This window comes from Sus scrofa, chromosome Y (genome assembly GCF_054392235.1).
Source record: "Sus scrofa isolate SSC_HxYL_T2T_F1_AM1 chromosome Y, Sscrofa_HxYL_maternal_Yorkshire_Landrace_v2.0, whole genome shotgun sequence".
NCBI classification, from domain to species: domain Eukaryota; kingdom Metazoa; phylum Chordata; class Mammalia; order Artiodactyla; family Suidae; genus Sus; species Sus scrofa.
The window spans coordinates 329,731-349,078 of NC_139402.1; positions in this window are offsets into that span (position 1 = coordinate 329,731).

Below are 19,348 nucleotides of genomic sequence, written 5' to 3' on the forward strand. Positions count from 1 at the left end.
CAGATAGCCAGCTGCCGTCCAGCACCAGACAAAGGAACACCATCACGCATGCCTAGAGAAGTCCATACCACAACCAGCTCGAGGCTCCTACTCAGGCCTGTCCCCTGAGGACGCCTCTCAAGGACCACCTCTGGGCAGGCTGTAGAAAAGAAGGTGCCTCCACACCGCGTGGGCGTGTATGTCCATTTGTCCAACCACGATGGACCACAGGATCCAGGGCATGCCCCAAAGAACCCTGGAACCACCGTCGGACCCAGCACTCCCCCTCACGGCCATAGACCCCGACAAAGGGTCTCTTCTCAGCGTGAAACGCCCCACTCGCTTCAGGCAGCCCTCTTCCCAAGAGCAGCACATGGAAAGACATTCGTGGTCCATGGACAGATGCTTGGCTGAGCAAGCAGCTGTCCTTCTCCCCAACAGAAGCGGACTCAGCAATCCAGCGGCGCAGAAATGGGTGCCATGGGCAGCCCCAGTGTTGCGAAGAGAAACGCTCACACGAAAGGAAAGAGGTCTGGGAGGGAGACACACAGCCCATGGGAAACCCCTTCCCTCTCCCATCTCACCAGGGACACCCAGGAACTGGCTTCCAGGAAAGAAACCCCTGCACTGCCATCCAGATGCTGCTTGCCAAATGGGAGGGCGAGGCTGTGGGAATGCCTGGCATTGGGGAGGTCCGAGATCCAAACCCTTGCCCTTGCGGGGGCTGGGGCGGGGGGCCAGAGCCCTCGTTCCATGGAGCGCAAGCTACGATGTCTAGTCCCTCTTCTGGGAACCCAAGGGAGGAGAAGGGGAGCCAAACAGGATGGATAGACATGGCCGATGGGATCCCTGTGTTGGGAAAGTGCAATGGATCCACTTCGAGCAGCGCCCCGCGAAAAGGAGTCCTGAACATTCACCCCCAACACATGAGCGTCTCAGCGCTCCCCAGACAAGGTGTCACGCTCGAGAGGGCTGCCCCTGGGGAAAAGAGACGGGCCGAAGGACTCCGTGGATTCCGTCCAGATGGCCTAGCCTAGCCCATCGGACTCGACTGAATTCCCTGGTGAGGACGAAGTGATGAGGACAAAGACATGCTTCGTTTGGAGTGGATTGACGTCCCCAGGTATTCTCCTGCACCCGTGTGTGGTATGCAGATCCACTCTGCTCGGCAAAAGCATCCACTCCCAGGCTGGGCATCCCCAGGCGGGCGCTTCCAACCCACTCCCACCCAAGATATGGGCTCAGGAGAGACTTGGGATGCATTTGTCTATCCAGGTCCTAGCTATTGTTTCCTACTCTATCTGCATGCGTATGCGTGTGGGTGTGTTTGGAGAGAGAGAGGGAGGGAGGCAGAATGAGAGAAAGAGGGAGAGAACGAGGGAGAGAAGGAGAGAGGAGGGCCTTCACTCCTTTCTGGATCCATTCAGCTCATTCAGTTCAATGCCTCTTAGTCCTTGTCCATGGAGTTGGGGGCCCCCTGCCACACGGAGATGTGGTCTCGCCAGAGGGGGATCGCCCAGTGCAGCTCTTGCCCCAGCCACAGCCGGGACCAGGAGAGCCTCTGAAGCTGGGCAGCCGCGTGGGAACTCCCCTGAGAGCTTGCTGGAGGAGACCAATCAAGCGTCCTGAATGCATCACACCTGCTTTCAATCAGGCCTCCATTGCCTGGCGCCCTGCTGCCAAGAGAGGCTCTACTCCAAAGGACACAAGGACATTTCCCTCAGCCTCCTGTGTATGTGTGTGTGTGTGTGTTTGAGTGAGAGAGAGAGAGAAAGAGAGAAAGAGAGAGAGAGAACAGGCGGATGAGCCCAGCTGCCAACACTCTAGCCCCCGAAGCCCCCCATGTATTCCTCGGCACCACACTCCTTCTCACCTACCTGAAGCCGTGATGGGGACGGCTTGACCAGGGCCAGCTGGCGGTCCAATCCCGAGGCTGTGTGTGTCTGGGCGCCTGCCTCTAGGGGACCCCAAGCACGCCAAAGCCCAGGACCTGTTCCAAGCCTTCCAAACCCACTGCCACCCAACCAGGCGGCGAACTCACCTCCAAATCCGGAAGGCACACCTCCGCCCTCCGCCTGACAGGAGGTGTCTCGGAGGAGAGAGTCCCTGGTGCCCAGGAAACACCCACATAGCCTCTGGGGGCCTGCTGTGAGTGCGTCCCGCTCAAGCCTCCATCCGCCCTCTACGTGGAGCCTGCGCCTTTGGAGCCTTGCCACTCCCACCTCTTAGAGCCTCGGAGCTGCACCTGAGGCCGGAAGGGGCTCTGGCGCCCTCGTGTGGACAGAGGCTCGAACAGCCCCTCTCAGGCTTGCCTTCTCTCTCTGGCTCAGCACGCCCCGGGGGGCTGCTTGGGCTGGGGCCCAGAGGAGGCTGGGGACTCCAGCCCCCGCCAAGAAGGGCCCTTCCACCTGGGCTCTATCTCCCTCTCTCAAAGGCGTTCTTCGTGCCCATGCCAACCTAGGCCATGCCTCGCCGTGGAAATCCTTAGCTCCAAATCCATCAGGGTGTGCCAGCCTGCACCCGTGTGGATGCAGCCTTGCCCAGATGGACTGAGGAAATAGGCCTGTAAGGAGGGAACGAGTCGTTTTCCCCTTTCCTCATCCCCCTGCGATCCCATACTCCTTGCCATTCAGTCTTGCCTCGATTCTTTCCTTCTGGCTTGGTTCATCTTGCCAGGTCTCTCTCCCTTTGTTTTCAAACTCTCTTGACCCCAGCTGGAGTGTGCCTCATCTGGAGCCCCATTGGTGCTTCCCAAGGCACAGAGTTTCCCAAGCACACAAAACCAACCCAAGCAGGCCTTTTCCCCAGGGGGCCAGAAGGAAGCTCGGCCAGAGCTGTTGTGGATCCGTCAAGAGAGCGGCCTGCAGATGCCCGGCCTGGCTCGAGCTCCCATCATCTCAGCAGGTGCAGAGAAAGCAGAGGAGAGCCTCCCTCGGACAGACCAAGGGAGGTTCCTGAGCCCTCTGGAGAGACAAGGCCCAGCGCCGGGCACTGCTGCTCTCCCAATTCGCTCTCCCTTTGGGCACCACCCGGGCACCCCTCACAGCCCCTGCATGCGCATCCCAAAACCCAGGCCACGCTGGGATTCCACACTCATCAGCTCCAGCACGGAACCCAGGAATGAGAACAGAAACCCACCCACCCAGCCGGCACGTGGGGAGGGGGCCTGCAGAAACACTGCCAAATCCAGATAGCCAGCTGCCGTCCAGCACCAGACAAATGAACACCGTCACGCATGCCTAGAGAAGTCCATACCACAACCAGCTCGAGGCTCCTACTCAGGCCTGTCCCCTGAGGACGCCTCTCAAGGACCACCCCTGGGCAGGCTGTAGAAAAGAAGGTGCCTTCACACCGCGTGGGCGTGTATGTCCATTTGTCCAACCACGATGGACCACAGGATCCAGGGCATGCCCCAAAGAACCCTGGAACCACCGTCGGACCCAGCACTCCCCCTCAGGGCCATAGACCCCGACAAAGGGTCTCTTCTCAGCGTGAAACGCCCCACTCGCTTCAGGCAGCCCTCTTCCCAAGAGCAGCACATGGAAAGACATTCGTGGTCCATGGACAGATGCTTGGCTGAGCAAGCAGCTGTCCTTCTCCCCAACAGAAGCGGACTCAGCAATCCAGCGGCGCAGAAATGGGTGCCATGGGCAGCCCCAGTGTTGCGAAGAGAAACGCTCACACGAAAGGAAAGAGGTCTGGGAGGGAGACACACAGCCCATGGGAAACCCCTTCCCTCTCCCATCTCACCAGGGACACCCAGGAACTGGCTTCCAGGAAAGAAACCCCTGCACTGCCATCCAGATGCTGCTTGCCAAATGGGAGGGCGAGGCTGTGGGAATGCCTGGCATTGGGGAGGTCCGAGATCCAAACCCTTGCCCTTGCGGGGGCTGGGGCGGGGGGCCAGAGCCCTCGTTCCATGGAGCGCAAGCTACGATGTCTAGTCCCTCTTCTGGGAACCCAAGGGAGGAGAAGGGGAGCCAAACAGGATGGATAGACATGGCCGATGGGATCCCTGTGTTGGGAAAGTGCAATGGATCCACTTCGAGCAGCGCCCCGCGAAAAGGAGTCCTGAACATTCACCCCCAACACATGAGCGTCTCAGCGCTCCCCAGACAAGGTGTCACGCTCGAGAGGGCTGCCCCTGGGGAAAAGAGACGGGCCGAAGGACTCCGTGGATTCCGTCCAGATGGCCTAGCCTAGCCCATCGGACTCGACCGAATTCCCTGGTGAGGACGAAGTGATGAGGACAAAGACATGCTTCGTTTGGAATGGATTGACTTCCCCAGGTATTCTCCTGCACCCGTGTGTGGTATGCAGATCCACTCTGCTCGGCAAAAGCATCCACTCCCAGGCTGGGCATCCCCAGGCGGGCGCTTCCAACCCACTCCCACCCAAGATATGGGCTCAGGAGAGACTTGGGATGCATTTGTCTATCCAGGTCCTAGCTATTGTTTCCTACTCTATCTGCATGCGTATGCGTGTGGGTGTGTTTGGAGAGAGGGAGGGAGGGAGGCAGAATGAGAGAAAGAGGGAGAGAACGAGGGAGAGAAGGAGAGAGGAGGGCCTTCACTCCTTTCTGGATCCATTCAGCTCATTCAGTTCAATGCCTCTTAGTCCTTGTCCATGGAGTTGGGGGCCCCCTGCCACACGGAGATGTGGTCTCGCCAGAGGGGGATCGCCCAGTGCAGCTCTTGCCCCAGCCACAGCCGGGACCAGGAGAGCCTCTGAAGCTGGGCAGCCGCGTGGGCACTCCCCTGAGAGCTTGCTGGAGGAGACCAATCAAGCGTCCTGAACGCATCACACCTGCTTTCAATCAGGCCTCCATTGCCTGGCGCCCTGCTGCCAAGAGAGGCTCTTCTCCAAAGGACACAAGGACATTTCCCTCAGCCTCCTGTGTGTGTGTGTGTTTGAGTAAGAGAGAGAGAGAGAGAGGGGGGGGAAGAGAGAGAGAACAGGCGGATGAGCCCAGCTGCCAACACTCTAGCCCCCGAAGCCCCCCATGTATTCCTCGGCACCACACTCCTTCTCACCTACCTGAAGCCGTGATGGGGACGGCTTGACCAGGGCCAGCTGGCGGTCCAATCCCGAGGCTGTGTGTGTCTGGGCGCCTGCCTCTAGGGGACCCCAAGCACGCCAAAGCCCAGGACCTGTTCCAAGCCTTCCAAACCCACTGCCACCCAACCAGGCGGCGAACTCACCTCCAAATCCGGAAGGCACACCTCCGCCCTCCGCCTGACAGGAGGTGTCTCGGAGGAGAGAGTCCCTGGTGCCCAGGAAACACCCACATAGCCTCTGGGGGCCTGCTGTGAGTGCGTCCCGCTCAAGCCTCCATCCGCCCTCGACGTGGAGCCTGCGCCTTTGGAGCCTTGCCACTCCCACCTCTTAGAGCCTCGGAGCTGCACCTGAGGCCGGAAGGGGCTCTGGCGCCCTCGTGTGGACAGAGGCTCGAACAGCCCCTCTCAGGCTTGCCTTCTCTCTCTGGCTCAGCACGCCCCGGGGGGCTGCATGGGCTGGGGCCCAGAGGAGGCTGGGGACTCCAGCCCCCGCCAAGAAGGGCCCTTCCACCTGGGCTCTAGCTCCCTCTCTCAAAGGCGTTCTTCGTGCCCATGCCAACCTAGGCCATGCCTCGCCGTGGAAATCCTTAGCTCCAAATCCATCAGGGTGTGCCAGCCTGCACCCGTGTGGATGCAGCCTTGCCCAGATGGACTGAGGAAGATAGGCGTGTAAGGAGGGAACGAGTCGTTTTCCCCCTTCCTCATTCCCCTGCGATCCCATACTCCTTGCCATTCAGTCTTGCCTCGATTCTTTCCTTCTGGCTTGGTTCATCTTGCCAGGTCTCTCTTTCTCCCTTGGTTTTCAAACTCTCTTGACCCCACCTGGAGTGTGCCTCATCTGGAGCCCCATTGGTGCTTCCCAAGGCACAGAGTTTCCCAACCACACAAAACCAACGCAAGCAGGCCTTCTCCCCAGGGGGCCAGAAGGCATCTCGGCCAGAGCTCTTGTGGATCCGTCAAGAGAGCGGCCTGCAGATGCCCGGCCTGGCTCGAGCTCCCATCATCTCAGCAGGTGCAGAGAAACAGAGGAGAGCCTCCCTCGGACAGGCAAACGGAGGTTCCTGAGCCCTCTGGAGAGACAAGGCCCAGCGCCGGGCACTGCTGCTCTCCCAATTCGCTCTCCCTTTGGGCACCACCCGGGCACCCCTCACAGCCCCTGGATGCGCATCCCAAAACCCAGGCCACGCTGGGATTCCACACTCATCAGCTCCAGCACGGAACCCAGGAACGAGAACAGAAACCCACCCACCCAGCCGGCACGTGGGGAGGGGGCCTGAAGAAACACTGCCAAATCCAGATAGCCAGCTGCCGTCCAGCACCAGACAAAGGAACACCATCACGCATGCCTAGAGAAGTCCATACCACAACCAGCTCGAGGCTCCTACTCAGGCCTGTCCCCTGAGGACGCCTCTCAAGGACCACCCCTGGGCAGGCTGTAGAAAAGAAGGTGCCTTCACACCGCGTGGGCGTGTATGTCCATTTGTCCAACCACGATGGACCACAGGATCCAGGGCATGCCCCAAAGAACCCTGGTACCACCGTCGGACCCAGCACTCCCCCTCACGGCCATAGACCCCGACAAAGGGTCTCTTCTCAGCGTGAAACGCCCCACTCGCTTCAGGCAGCCCTCTTCCCAAGAGCAGCACATGGAAAGACATTCGTGGTCCATGGACAGATGCTTGGCTGAGCAAGCAGCTGTCCTTCTCCCCAACAGAAGCGGACTCAGCAATCCAGCGGCGCAGAAATGGGTGCCATGGGCAGCCCCAGTGTTGCGAAGAGAAACGCTCACACGAAAGGAAAGAGGTCTGGGAGGGAGACACACAGCCCATGGGAAACCCCTTCCCTCTCCCATCTCACCAGGGACACCCAGGAACTGGCTTCCAGGAAAGAAACCCCTGCACTGCCATCCAGATGCTGCTTGCCAAATGGGAGGGCGAGGCTGTGGGAATGCCTGGCATTGGGGAGGTCCGAGATCCAAACCCTTGCCCTTGCGGGGGCTGGGGGGTGGCCAGAGCCCTCGTTCCATGGAGCGCAAGCTACGATGTCTAGTCCCTCTTCTGGGAACCCAAGGGAGGAGAAGGGGAGCCAAACAGGATGGATAGACATGGCCAATGGGATCCCTGTGTTGGGAAAGTGCAATGGATCCACTTCGAGCAGCGCCCCGCGAAAAGGAGTCCTGAACATTCACCCCCAACACATGAGCGTCTCAGCGCTCCCCAGACAAGGTGTCACGCTCGAGAGGGCTGCCCCTGGGGAAAAGAGACGGGCCGAAGGACTCCGTGGATTCCGTCCAGATGGCCTAGCCTAGCCCATCGGACTCGACCGAATTCCCTGGTGAGGACGAAGTGATGAGGACAAAGACATGCTGCGTTTGGAGTGGATTGACTTCCCCAGGTATTCTCCTGCACCCGTGTGTGGTATGCAGATCCACTCTGCTCGGCAAAAGCATCCACTCCCAGGCTGGGCATCCCCAGGCGGGCGCTTCCAACCCACTCCCACCCAAGATATGGGCTCAGGAGAGACTTGGGATGGATTTGTCTATCCAGGTCCTAGCTATTGTTTCCTACTCTATCTGCATGCGTATGCGTGTGGGTGTGTTTGGAGAGAGAGAGGGAGGGAGGAAGAATGAGAGAAAGAGGGAGAGAACGAGGGAGAGAAGGAGAGAGGAGGGCCTTCACTCCTTTCTGGATCCATTCAGCTCATTCAGTTCAATGCCTCTTAGTCCTTGTCCATGGAGTTGGGGTCCCCCTGCCACACGGAGATGTGGTCTCGCCAGAGGGGGATCGCCCAGTGCAGCTCTTGCCCCAGCCACAGCCGGGACCAGGAGAGCCTCTGAAGCTGGGCAGCCGCGTGGGAACTCCCCTGAGAGCTTGCTGGAGGAGACCAATCCAGCGTCCTGAACGCATCACACCTGCTTTCAATCAGGCCTCCATTGCCTGGCGCCCTGCTGCCAAGAGAGGCTCTTCTCCAAAGGACACAAGGACATTTCCCTCAGCCTCCTGTGTGTGTGTGTGTTTAAGTGAGAGAGAGAGAGACAGAGAGAGAGAGAGAGAGAGAGAACAGGCGGATGAGCCCAGCTGCCAACACTCTAGCCCCCGAAGCCCCCCATGTATTCCTCGGCACCACACTCCTTCTCACCTACCTGAAGCCGTGATGGGGACGGCTTGACCAGGGCCAGCTGGCGGTCCAATCCCGAGGCTGTGTGTGTCTGGGCGCCTGCCTCTAGGGGACCCCAAGCACGCCAAAGCCCAGGACCTGTTCCAAGCCTTCCAAACCCACTGCCACCCAACCAGGCGGCGAACTCACCTCCAAATCCGGAAGGCACACCTCCGCCCTCCGCCTGACAGGAGGTGTCTCGGAGGAGAGAGTCCCTGGTGCCCAGGAAACACCCACATAGCCTCTGGGGGCCTGCTGTGAGTGCGTCCCGCTCAAGCCTCCATCCGCCCTCGACGTGGAGCCTGCGCCTTTGGAGCCTTGCCACTCCCACCTCTTAGAGCCTCGGAGCTGCACCTGAGGCCGGAAGGGGCTCTGGCGCCCTCGTGTGGACAGAGGCTCGAACAGCCCCTCTCAGGCTTGCCTTCTCTCTCTGGCTCAGCACGCCCCGGGGGGCTGCATGGGCTGGGGCCCAGAGGAGGCTGGGGACTCCAGCCCCCGCCAAGAAGGGCCCTTCCACCTGGGCTCTAGCTCCCTCTCTCAAAGGCGTTCTTCGTGCCCATGCCAACCTAGGCCATGCCTCGCCGTGGAAATCCTTAGCTCCAAATCCATCAGGGTGTGCCAGCCTGCACCCGTGTGGATGCAGCCTTGCCCAGATGGACTGAGGAAGATAGGCGTGTAAGGAGGGAACGAGTCGTTTTCCCCCTTCCTCATTCCCCTGCGATCCCATACTCCTTGCCATTCAGTCTTGCCTCGATTCTTTCCTTCTGGCTTGGTTCATCTTGCCAGGTCTCTCTTTCTCCCTTGGTTTTCAAACTCTCTTGACCCCACCTGGAGTGTGCCTCATCTGGAGCCCCATTGGTGCTTCCCAAGGCACAGAGTTTCCCAACCACACAAAACCAACGCAAGCAGGCCTTCTCCCCAGGGGGCCAGAAGGCATCTCGGCCAGAGCTCTTGTGGATCCGTCAAGAGAGCGGCCTGCAGATGCCCGGCCTGGCTCGAGCTCCCATCATCTCAGCAGGTGCAGAGAAACAGAGGAGAGCCTCCCTCGGACAGGCAAACGGAGGTTCCTGAGCCCTCTGGAGAGACAAGGCCCAGCGCCGGGCACTGCTGCTCTCCCAATTCGCTCTCCCTTTGGGCACCACCCGGGCACCCCTCACAGCCCCTGGATGCGCATCCCAAAACCCAGGCCACGCTGGGATTCCACACTCATCAGCTCCAGCACGGAACCCAGGAACGAGAACAGAAACCCACCCACCCAGCCGGCACGTGGGGAGGGGGCCTGAAGAAACACTGCCAAATCCAGATAGCCAGCTGCCGTCCAGCACCAGACAAAGGAACACCATCACGCATGCCTAGAGAAGTCCATACCACAACCAGCTCGAGGCTCCTACTCAGGCCTGTCCCCTGAGGACGCCTCTCAAGGACCACCCCTGGGCAGGCTGTAGAAAAGAAGGTGCCTTCACACCGCGTGGGCGTGTATGTCCATTTGTCCAACCACGATGGACCACAGGATCCAGGGCATGCCCCAAAGAACCCTGGTACCACCGTCGGACCCAGCACTCCCCCTCACGGCCATAGACCCCGACAAAGGGTCTCTTCTCAGCGTGAAACGCCCCACTCGCTTCAGGCAGCCCTCTTCCCAAGAGCAGCACATGGAAAGACATTCGTGGTCCATGGACAGATGCTTGGCTGAGCAAGCAGCTGTCCTTCTCCCCAACAGAAGCGGACTCAGCAATCCAGCGGCGCAGAAATGGGTGCCATGGGCAGCCCCAGTGTTGCGAAGAGAAACGCTCACACGAAAGGAAAGAGGTCTGGGAGGGAGACACACAGCCCATGGGAAACCCCTTCCCTCTCCCATCTCACCAGGGACACCCAGGAACTGGCTTCCAGGAAAGAAACCCCTGCACTGCCATCCAGATGCTGCTTGCCAAATGGGAGGGCGAGGCTGTGGGAATGCCTGGCATTGGGGAGGTCCGAGATCCAAACCCTTGCCCTTGCGGGGGCTGGGGGGTGGCCAGAGCCCTCGTTCCATGGAGCGCAAGCTACGATGTCTAGTCCCTCTTCTGGGAACCCAAGGGAGGAGAAGGGGAGCCAAACAGGATGGATAGACATGGCCAATGGGATCCCTGTGTTGGGAAAGTGCAATGGATCCACTTCGAGCAGCGCCCCGCGAAAAGGAGTCCTGAACATTCACCCCCAACACATGAGCGTCTCAGCGCTCCCCAGACAAGGTGTCACGCTCGAGAGGGCTGCCCCTGGGGAAAAGAGACGGGCCGAAGGACTCCGTGGATTCCGTCCAGATGGCCTAGCCTAGCCCATCGGACTCGACCGAATTCCCTGGTGAGGACGAAGTGATGAGGACAAAGACATGCTGCGTTTGGAGTGGATTGACTTCCCCAGGTATTCTCCTGCACCCGTGTGTGGTATGCAGATCCACTCTGCTCGGCAAAAGCATCCACTCCCAGGCTGGGCATCCCCAGGCGGGCGCTTCCAACCCACTCCCACCCAAGATATGGGCTCAGGAGAGACTTGGGATGGATTTGTCTATCCAGGTCCTAGCTATTGTTTCCTACTCTATCTGCATGCGTATGCGTGTGGGTGTGTTTGGAGAGAGAGAGGGAGGGAGGAAGAATGAGAGAAAGAGGGAGAGAACGAGGGAGAGAAGGAGAGAGGAGGGCCTTCACTCCTTTCTGGATCCATTCAGCTCATTCAGTTCAATGCCTCTTAGTCCTTGTCCATGGAGTTGGGGGCCCCCTGCCACACGGAGATGTGGTCTCGCCAGAGGGGGATCGCCCAGTGCAGCTCTTGCCCCAGCCACAGCCGGGACCAGGAGAGCCTCTGAAGCTGGGCAGCCGCGTGGGAACTCCCCTGAGAGCTTGCTGGAGGAGACCAATCCAGCGTCCTGAACGCATCACACCTGCTTTCAATCAGGCCTCCATTGCCTGGCGCCCTGCTGCCAAGAGAGGCTCTTCTCCAAAGGACACAAGGACATTTCCCTCAGCCTCCTGTGTGTGTGTGTGTTTAAGTGAGAGAGAGAGAGACAGAGAGAGAGAGAGAGAGAGAGAACAGGCGGATGAGCCCAGCTGCCAACACTCTAGCCCCCGAAGCCCCCCATGTATTCCTCGGCACCACACTCCTTCTCACCTACCTGAACCCGTGATGGGGACGGCTTGACCAGGGCCAGCTGGCGGTCCAATCCCGAGGCTGTGTGTGTCTGGGCGCCTGCCTCTAGGGGACCCCAAGCACGCCAAAGCCCAGGACCTGTTCCAAGCCTTCCAAACCCACTGCCACCCAACCAGGCGGCGAACTCACCTCCAAATCCGGAAGGCACACCTCCGCCCTCCGCCTGACAGGAGGTGTCTCGGAGGAGAGAGTCCCTGGTGCCCAGGAAACACCCACATAGCCTCTGGGGGCCTGCTGTGAGTGCGTCCCGCTCAAGCCTCCATCCGCCCTCGACGTGGAGCCTGCGCCTTTGGAGCCTTGCCACTCCCACCTCTTAGAGCCTCGGAGCTGCACCTGAGGCCGGAAGGGGCTCTGGCGCCCTCGTGTGGACAGAGGCTCGAACAGCCCCTCTCAGGCTTGCCTTCTCTCTCTGGCTCAGCACGCCCCGGGGGGCTGCTTGGGCTGGGGCCCAGAGGAGGCTGGGGACTCCAGCCCCCGCCAAGAAGGGCCCTTCCACCTGGGCTCTAGCTCCCTCTCTCAAAGGCGTTCTTCGTGCCCATGCCAACCTAGGCCATGCCTCGCCGTGGAAATCCTTAGCTCCAAATCCATCAGGGTGTGCCAGCCTGCACCCGTGTGGATGCAGCCTTGCCCAGATGGACTGAGGAAGATAGGCGTGTAAGGAGGGAACGAGTCGTTTTCCCCCTTCCTCATCCCCCTGCGATCCCATACTCCTTGCCATTCAGTCTTGCCTCGATTCTTTCCTTCTGGCTTGGTTCATCTTGCCAGGTCTCTCTTTCTCCCTTGGTTTTCAAACTCTCTTGACCCCACCTGGAGTGTGCCTCATCTGGAGCCCCATTGGTGCTTCCCAAGGCACAGAGTTTCCCAACCACACAAAACCAACCCAAGCAGGCCTTCTCCCCAGGGGGCCAGAAGCAATCTCGGCCAGAGCTCTTGTGGATCCGTCAAGAGAGCGGCCTGCAGATGCCCGGCCTGGCTCGAGCTCCCATCATCTCAGCAGGTGCAGAGAAAGCAGAGGAGAGCCTCCCTCGGACAGACCAAGGGAGGTTCCTGAGCCCTCTGGAGAGACAAGGCCCAGCGCCGGGCACTGCTGCTCTCCCAATTCGCTCTCCCTTTGGGCACCACCCGGGCACCCCTCACAGCCCCTGAATGCGCATCCCAAAACCCAGGCCACGCTGGGATTCCACACTCATCAGCTCCAGCACGGAACCCAGGAACGAGAACAGAAACCCACCCACCCAGCCGGCACGTGGGGAGGGGGCCTGAAGAAACACTGCCAAATCCAGATAGCCAGCTGCCGTCCAGCACCAGACAAAGGAACACCATCACGCATGCCTAGAGAAGTCCATACCACAACCAGCTCGAGGCTCCTACTCAGGCCTGTCCCCTGAGGACGCCTCTCAAGGACCACCCCTGGGCAGGCTGTAGAAAAGAAGGTGCCTTCACACCGCGTGGGCGTGTATGTCCATTTGTCCAACCACGATGGACCACAGGATCCAGGGCATGCCCCAAAGAACCCTGGTACCACCGTCGGACCCAGCACTCCCCCTCACGGCCATAGACCCCGACAAAGGGTCTCTTCTCAGCGTGAAACGCCCCACTCGCTTCAGGCAGCCCTCTTCCCAAGAGCAGCACATGGAAAGACATTCGTGGTCCATGGACAGATGCTTGGCTGAGCAAGCAGCTGTCCTTCTCCCCAACAGAAGCGGACTCAGCAATCCAGCGGCGCAGAAATGGGTGCCATGGGCAGCCCCAGTGTTGCGAAGAGAAACGCTCACACGAAAGGAAAGAGGTCTGGGAGGGAGACACACAGCCCATGGGAAACCCCTTCCCTCTCCCATCTCACCAGGGACACCCAGGAACTGGCTTCCAGGAAAGAAACCCCTGCACTGCCATCCAGATGCTGCTTGCCAAATGGGAGGGCGAGGCTGTGGGAATGCCTGGCATTGGGGAGGTCCGAGATCCAAACCCTTGCCCTTGCGGGGGCTGGGGCGGGGGGCCAGAGCCCTCGTTCCATGGAGCGCAAGCTACGATGTCTAGTCCCTCTTCTGGGAACCCAAGGGAGGAGAAGGGGAGCCAAACAGGATGGATAGACATGGCCAATGGGATCCCTGTGTTGGGAAAGTGCAATGGATCCACTTCGAGCAGCGCCCCGCGAAAAGGAGTCCTGAACATTCACCCCCAACACATGAGCGTCTCAGCGCTCCCCAGACAAGGTGTCACGCTCGAGAGGGCTGCCCCTGGGGAAAAGAGACGGGCCGAAGGACTCCGTGGATTCCGTCCAGATGGCCTAGCCTAGCCCATCGGACTCGACCGAATTCCCTGGTGAGGACGAAGTGATGAGGACAAAGACATGCTGCGTTTGGAGTGGATTGACTTCCCCAGGTATTCTCCTGCACCCGTGTGTGGTATGCAGATCCACTCTGCTCGGCAAAAGCATCCACTCCCAGGCTGGGCATCCCCAGGCGGGCGCTTCCAACCCACTCCCACCCAAGATATGGGCTCAGGAGAGACTTGGGATGGATTTGTCTATCCAGGTCCTAGCTATTGTTTCCTACTCTATCTGCATGCGTATGCGTGTGGGTGTGTTTGGAGAGAGAGAGGGAGGGAGGCAGAATGAGAGAAAGAGGGAGAGAACGAGGGAGAGAAGGAGAGAGGAGGGCCTTCACTCCTTTCTGGATCCATTCAGCTCATTCAGTTCAATGCCTCTTAGTCCTTGTCCATGGAGTTGGGGGCCCCCTGCCACACGGAGATGTGGTCTCGCCAGAGGGGGATCGCCCAGTGCAGCTCTTGCCCCAGCCACAGCCGGGACCAGGAGAGCCTCTGAAGCTGGGCAGCCGCGTGGGAACTCCCCTGAGAGCTTGCTGGAGGAGACCAATCCAGCGTCCTGAACGCATCACACCTGCTTTCAATCAGGCCTCCATTGCCTGGCGCCCTGCTGCCAAGAGAGGCTCTTCTCCAAAGGACACAAGGACATTTCCCTCAGCCTCCTGTGTGTGTGTGTGTTTAAGTGAGAGAGAGAGAGACAGAGAGAGAGAGAGAGAGAGAGAACAGGCGGATGAGCCCAGCTGCCAACACTCTAGCCCCCGAAGCCCCCCATGTATTCCTCGGCACCACACTCCTTCTCACCTACCTGAACCCGTGATGGGGACGGCTTGACCAGGGCCAGCTGGCGGTCCAATCCCGAGGCTGTGTGTGTCTGGGCGCCTGCCTCTAGGGGACCCCAAGCACGCCAAAGCCCAGGACCTGTTCCAAGCCTTCCAAACCCACTGCCACCCAACCAGGCGGCGAACTCACCTCCAAATCCGGAAGGCACACCTCCGCCCTCCGCCTGACAGGAGGTGTCTCGGAGGAGAGAGTCCCTGGTGCCCAGGAAACACCCACATAGCCTCTGGGGGCCTGCTGTGAGTGCGTCCCGCTCAAGCCTCCATCCGCCCTCGACGTGGAGCCTGCGCCTTTGGAGCCTTGCCACTCCCACCTCTTAGAGCCTCGGAGCTGCACCTGAGGCCGGAAGGGGCTCTGGCGCCCTCGTGTGGACAGAGGCTCGAACAGCCCCTCTCAGGCTTGCCTTCTCTCTCTGGCTCAGCACGCCCCGGGGGGCTGCTTGGGCTGGGGCCCAGAGGAGGCTGGGGACTCCAGCCCCCGCCAAGAAGGGCCCTTCCACCTGGGCTCTAGCTCCCTCTCTCAAAGGCGTTCTTCGTGCCCATGCCAACCTAGGCCATGCCTCGCCGTGGAAATCCTTAGCTCCAAATCCATCAGGGTGTGCCAGCCTGCACCCGTGTGGATGCAGCCTTGCCCAGATGGACTGAGGAAGATAGGCGTGTAAGGAGGGAACGAGTCGTTTTCCCCCTTCCTCATCCCCCTGCGATCCCATACTCCTTGCCATTCAGTCTTGCCTCGATTCTTTCCTTCTGGCTTGGTTCATCTTGCCAGGTCTCTCTTTCTCCCTTGGTTTTCAAACTCTCTTGACCCCACCTGGAGTGTGCCTCATCTGGAGCCCCATTGGTGCTTCCCAAGGCACAGAGTTTCCCAACCACACAAAACCAACCCAAGCAGGCCTTCTCCCCAGGGGGCCAGAAGCAATCTCGGCCAGAGCTGTTGTGGATCCGTCAAGAGAGCGGCCTGCAGATGCCCGGCCTGGCTCGAGCTCCCATCATCTCAGCAGGTGCAGAGAAAGCAGAGGAGAGCCTCCCTCGGACAGACCAAGGGAGGTTCCTGAGCCCTCTGGAGAGACAAGGCCCAGCGCCGGGCACTGCTGCTCTCCCAATTCGCTCTCCCTTTGGGCACCACCCGGGCACCCCTCACAGCCCCTGAATGCGCATCCCAAAACCCAGGCCACGCTGGGATTCCACACTCATCAGCTCCAGCACGGAACCCAGGAACGAGAACAGAAACCCACCCACCCAGCCGGCACGTGGGGAGGGGGCCTGAAGAAACACTGCCAAATCCAGATAGCCAGCTGCCGTCCAGCACCAGACAAAGGAACACCATCACGCATGCCTAGAGAAGTCCATACCACAACCAGCTCGAGGCTCCTACTCAGGCCTGTCCCCTGAGGACGCCTCTCAAGGACCACCCCTGGGCAGGCTGTAGAAAAGAAGGTGCCTTCACACCGCGTGGGCGTGTATGTCCATTTGTCCAACCACGATGGACCACAGGATCCAGGGCATGCCCCAAAGAACCCTGGTACCACCGTCGGACCCAGCACTCCCCCTCACGGCCATAGACCCCGACAAAGGGTCTCTTCTCAGCGTGAAACGCCCCACTCGCTTCAGGCAGCCCTCTTCCCAAGAGCAGCACATGGAAAGACATTCGTGGTCCATGGACAGATGCTTGGCTGAGCAAGCAGCTGTCCTTCTCCCCAACAGAAGCGGACTCAGCAATCCAGCGGCGCAGAAATGGGTGCCATGGGCAGCCCCAGTGTTGCGAAGAGAAACGCTCACACGAAAGGAAAGAGGTCTGGGAGGGAGACACACAGCCCATGGGAAACCCCTTCCCTCTCCCATCTCACCAGGGACACCCAGGAACTGGCTTCCAGGAAAGAAACCCCTGCACTGCCATCCAGATGCTGCTTGCCAAATGGGAGGGCGAGGCTGTGGGAATGCCTGGCATTGGGGAGGTCCGAGATCCAAACCCTTGCCCTTGCGGGGGCTGGGGGGTGGCCAGAGCCCTCGTTCCATGGAGCGCAAGCTACGATGTCTAGTCCCTCTTCTGGGAACCCAAGGGAGGAGAAGGGGAGCCAAACAGGATGGATAGACATGGCCAATGGGATCCCTGTGTTGGGAAAGTGCAATGGATCCACTTCGAGCAGCGCCCCGCGAAAAGGAGTCCTGAACATTCACCCCCAACACATGAGCGTCTCAGCGCTCCCCAGACAAGGTGTCACGCTCGAGAGGGCTGCCCCTGGGGAAAAGAGACGGGCCGAAGGACTCCGTGGATTCCGTCCAGATGGCCTAGCCTAGCCCATCGGACTCGACCGAATTCCCTGGTGAGGACGAAGTGATGAGGACAAAGACATGCTGCGTTTGGAGTGGATTGACTTCCCCAGGTATTCTCCTGCACCCGTGTGTGGTATGCAGATCCACTCTGCTCGGCAAAAGCATCCACTCCCAGGCTGGGCATCCCCAGGCGGGCGCTTCCAACCCACTCCCACCCAAGATATGGGCTCAGGAGAGACTTGGGATGGATTTGTCTATCCAGGTCCTAGCTATTGTTTCCTACTCTATCTGCATGCGTATGCGTGTGGGTGTGTTTGGAGAGAGAGAGGGAGGGAGGCAGAATGAGAGAAAGAGGGAGAGAACGAGGGAGAGAAGGAGAGAGGAGGGCCTTCACTCCTTTCTGGATCCATTCAGCTCATTCAGTTCAATGCCTCTTAGTCCTTGTCCATGGAGTTGGGGGCCCCCTGCCACACGGAGATGTGGTCTCGCCAGAGGGGGATCGCCCAGTGCAGCTCTTGCCCCAGCCACAGCCGGGACCAGGAGAGCCTCTGAAGCTGGGCAGCCGCGTGGGAACTCCCCTGAGAGCTTGCTGGAGGAGACCAATCCAGCGTCCTGAACGCATCACACCTGCTTTCAATCAGGCCTCCATTGCCTGGCGCCCTGCTGCCAAGAGAGGCTCTTCTCCAAAGGACACAAGGACATTTCCCTCAGCCTCCTGTGTGTGTGTGTGTTTAAGTGAGAGAGAGAGAGACAGAGAGAGAGAGAGAGAGAGAGAACAGGCGGATGAGCCCAGCTGCCAACACTCTAGCCCCCGAAGCCCCCCATGTATTCCTCGGCACCACACTCCTTCTCACCTACCTGAAGCCGTGATGGGGACGGCTTGACCAGGGCCAGCTGGCGGTCCAATCCCGAGGCTGTGTGTGTCTGGGCGCCTGCCTCTAGGGGACCCCAAGCACGCCAAAGCCCAGGACCTGTTCCAAGCCTTCCAAACCCACTGCCACCCAACCAGGCGGCGAACTCACCTCCAAATCCGGAAGGCACACCTCCGCCCTCCGCCTGACAGGAGGTGTCTCGGAGGAGAGAGTCCCTGGTGCCCAGGAAACACCCACATATCCTCTGGGGGCCTGCTGTGAGTGCGTCCCGCTCAAGCCTCCATCCGCCCTCGACGTGGAGCCTGCGCCTTTGGAGCCTTGCCACTCCCACCTCTTAGAGCCTCGGAGCTGCACCTGAGGCCGGAAGGGGCTCTGGCGCCCTCGTGTGGACAGAGGCTCGAACAGCCCCTCTCAGGCTTGCCTTCTCTCTCTGGCTCAGCACGCCCCGGGGGGCTGCATGGGCTGGGGCCCAGAGGAGGCTGGGGGCTCCAGCCCCCGCCAAGAAGGGCCCTTCCACCTGGGCTCTAGCTCCCTCTCTCAAAGGCGTTCTTCGTGCCCATGCCAACCTAGGCCATGCCTCGCCGTGGAAATCCTTAGCTCCAAATCCATCAGGGTGTGCCAGCCTGCACCCGTGTGGATGCAGCCTTGCCCAGATGGACTGAGGAAGATAGGCGTGTAAGGAGGGAACGAGTCGTTTTCCCCCTTCCTCATTCCCCTGCGATCCCATACTCCTTGCCATTCAGTCTTGCCTCGATTCTTTCCTTCTGGCTTGGTTCATCTTGCCAGGTCTCTCTTTCTCCCTTGGTTTTCAAACTCTCTTGACCCCACCTGGAGTGTGCCTCATCTGGAGCCCCATTGGTGCTTCCCAAGGCACAGAGTTTCCCAACCACACAAAACCAACGCAAGCAGGCCTTCTCCCCAGGGGGCCAGAAGGAATCTCGGCCAGAGCTCTTGTGGATCCGTCAAGAGAGCGGCCTGCAGATGCCCGGCCTGGCTCGAGCTCCCATCATCTCAGCAGGTGCAGAGAAACAGAGGAGAGCCTCCCTCGGACAGACAAACGGAGGTTCCTGAGCCCTCTGGAGAGACAAGGCCCAGCGCCGGGCACTGCTGCTCTCCCAATTCGCTCTCCCTTTGGGCACCACCCGGGCACCCCTCACAGCCCCTGGATGCGCATCCCAAAACCCAGGCCACGCTGGGATTCCACACTCATCAGCTCCAGCACGGAACCCAGGAACGAGAACAGAAACCCACCCACCCAGCCGGCACGTGGGGAGGGGGCCTGAAGAAACACTGCCAAATCCAGATAGCCAGCTGCCGTCCAGCACCAGACAAAGGAACACCATCACGCATGCCTAGAGAAGTCCATACCACAACCAGATCGAGGCTCCTACTCAGGCCTGTCCCCTGAGGACGCCTCTCAAGGACCACCCCTGGGCAGGCTGTAGAAAAGAAGGTGCCTTCACACCGCGTGGGCGTGTATGTCCATTTGTCCAACCACGATGGACCACAGGATCCAGGGCATGCCCCAAAGAACCCTGGTACCACCGTCGGACCCAGCACTCCCCCTCACGGCCATAGACCCCGACAAAGGGTCTCTTCTCAGCGTGAAACGCCCCACTCGCTTCAGGCAGCCCTCTTCCCAAGAGCAGCACATGGAAAGACATTC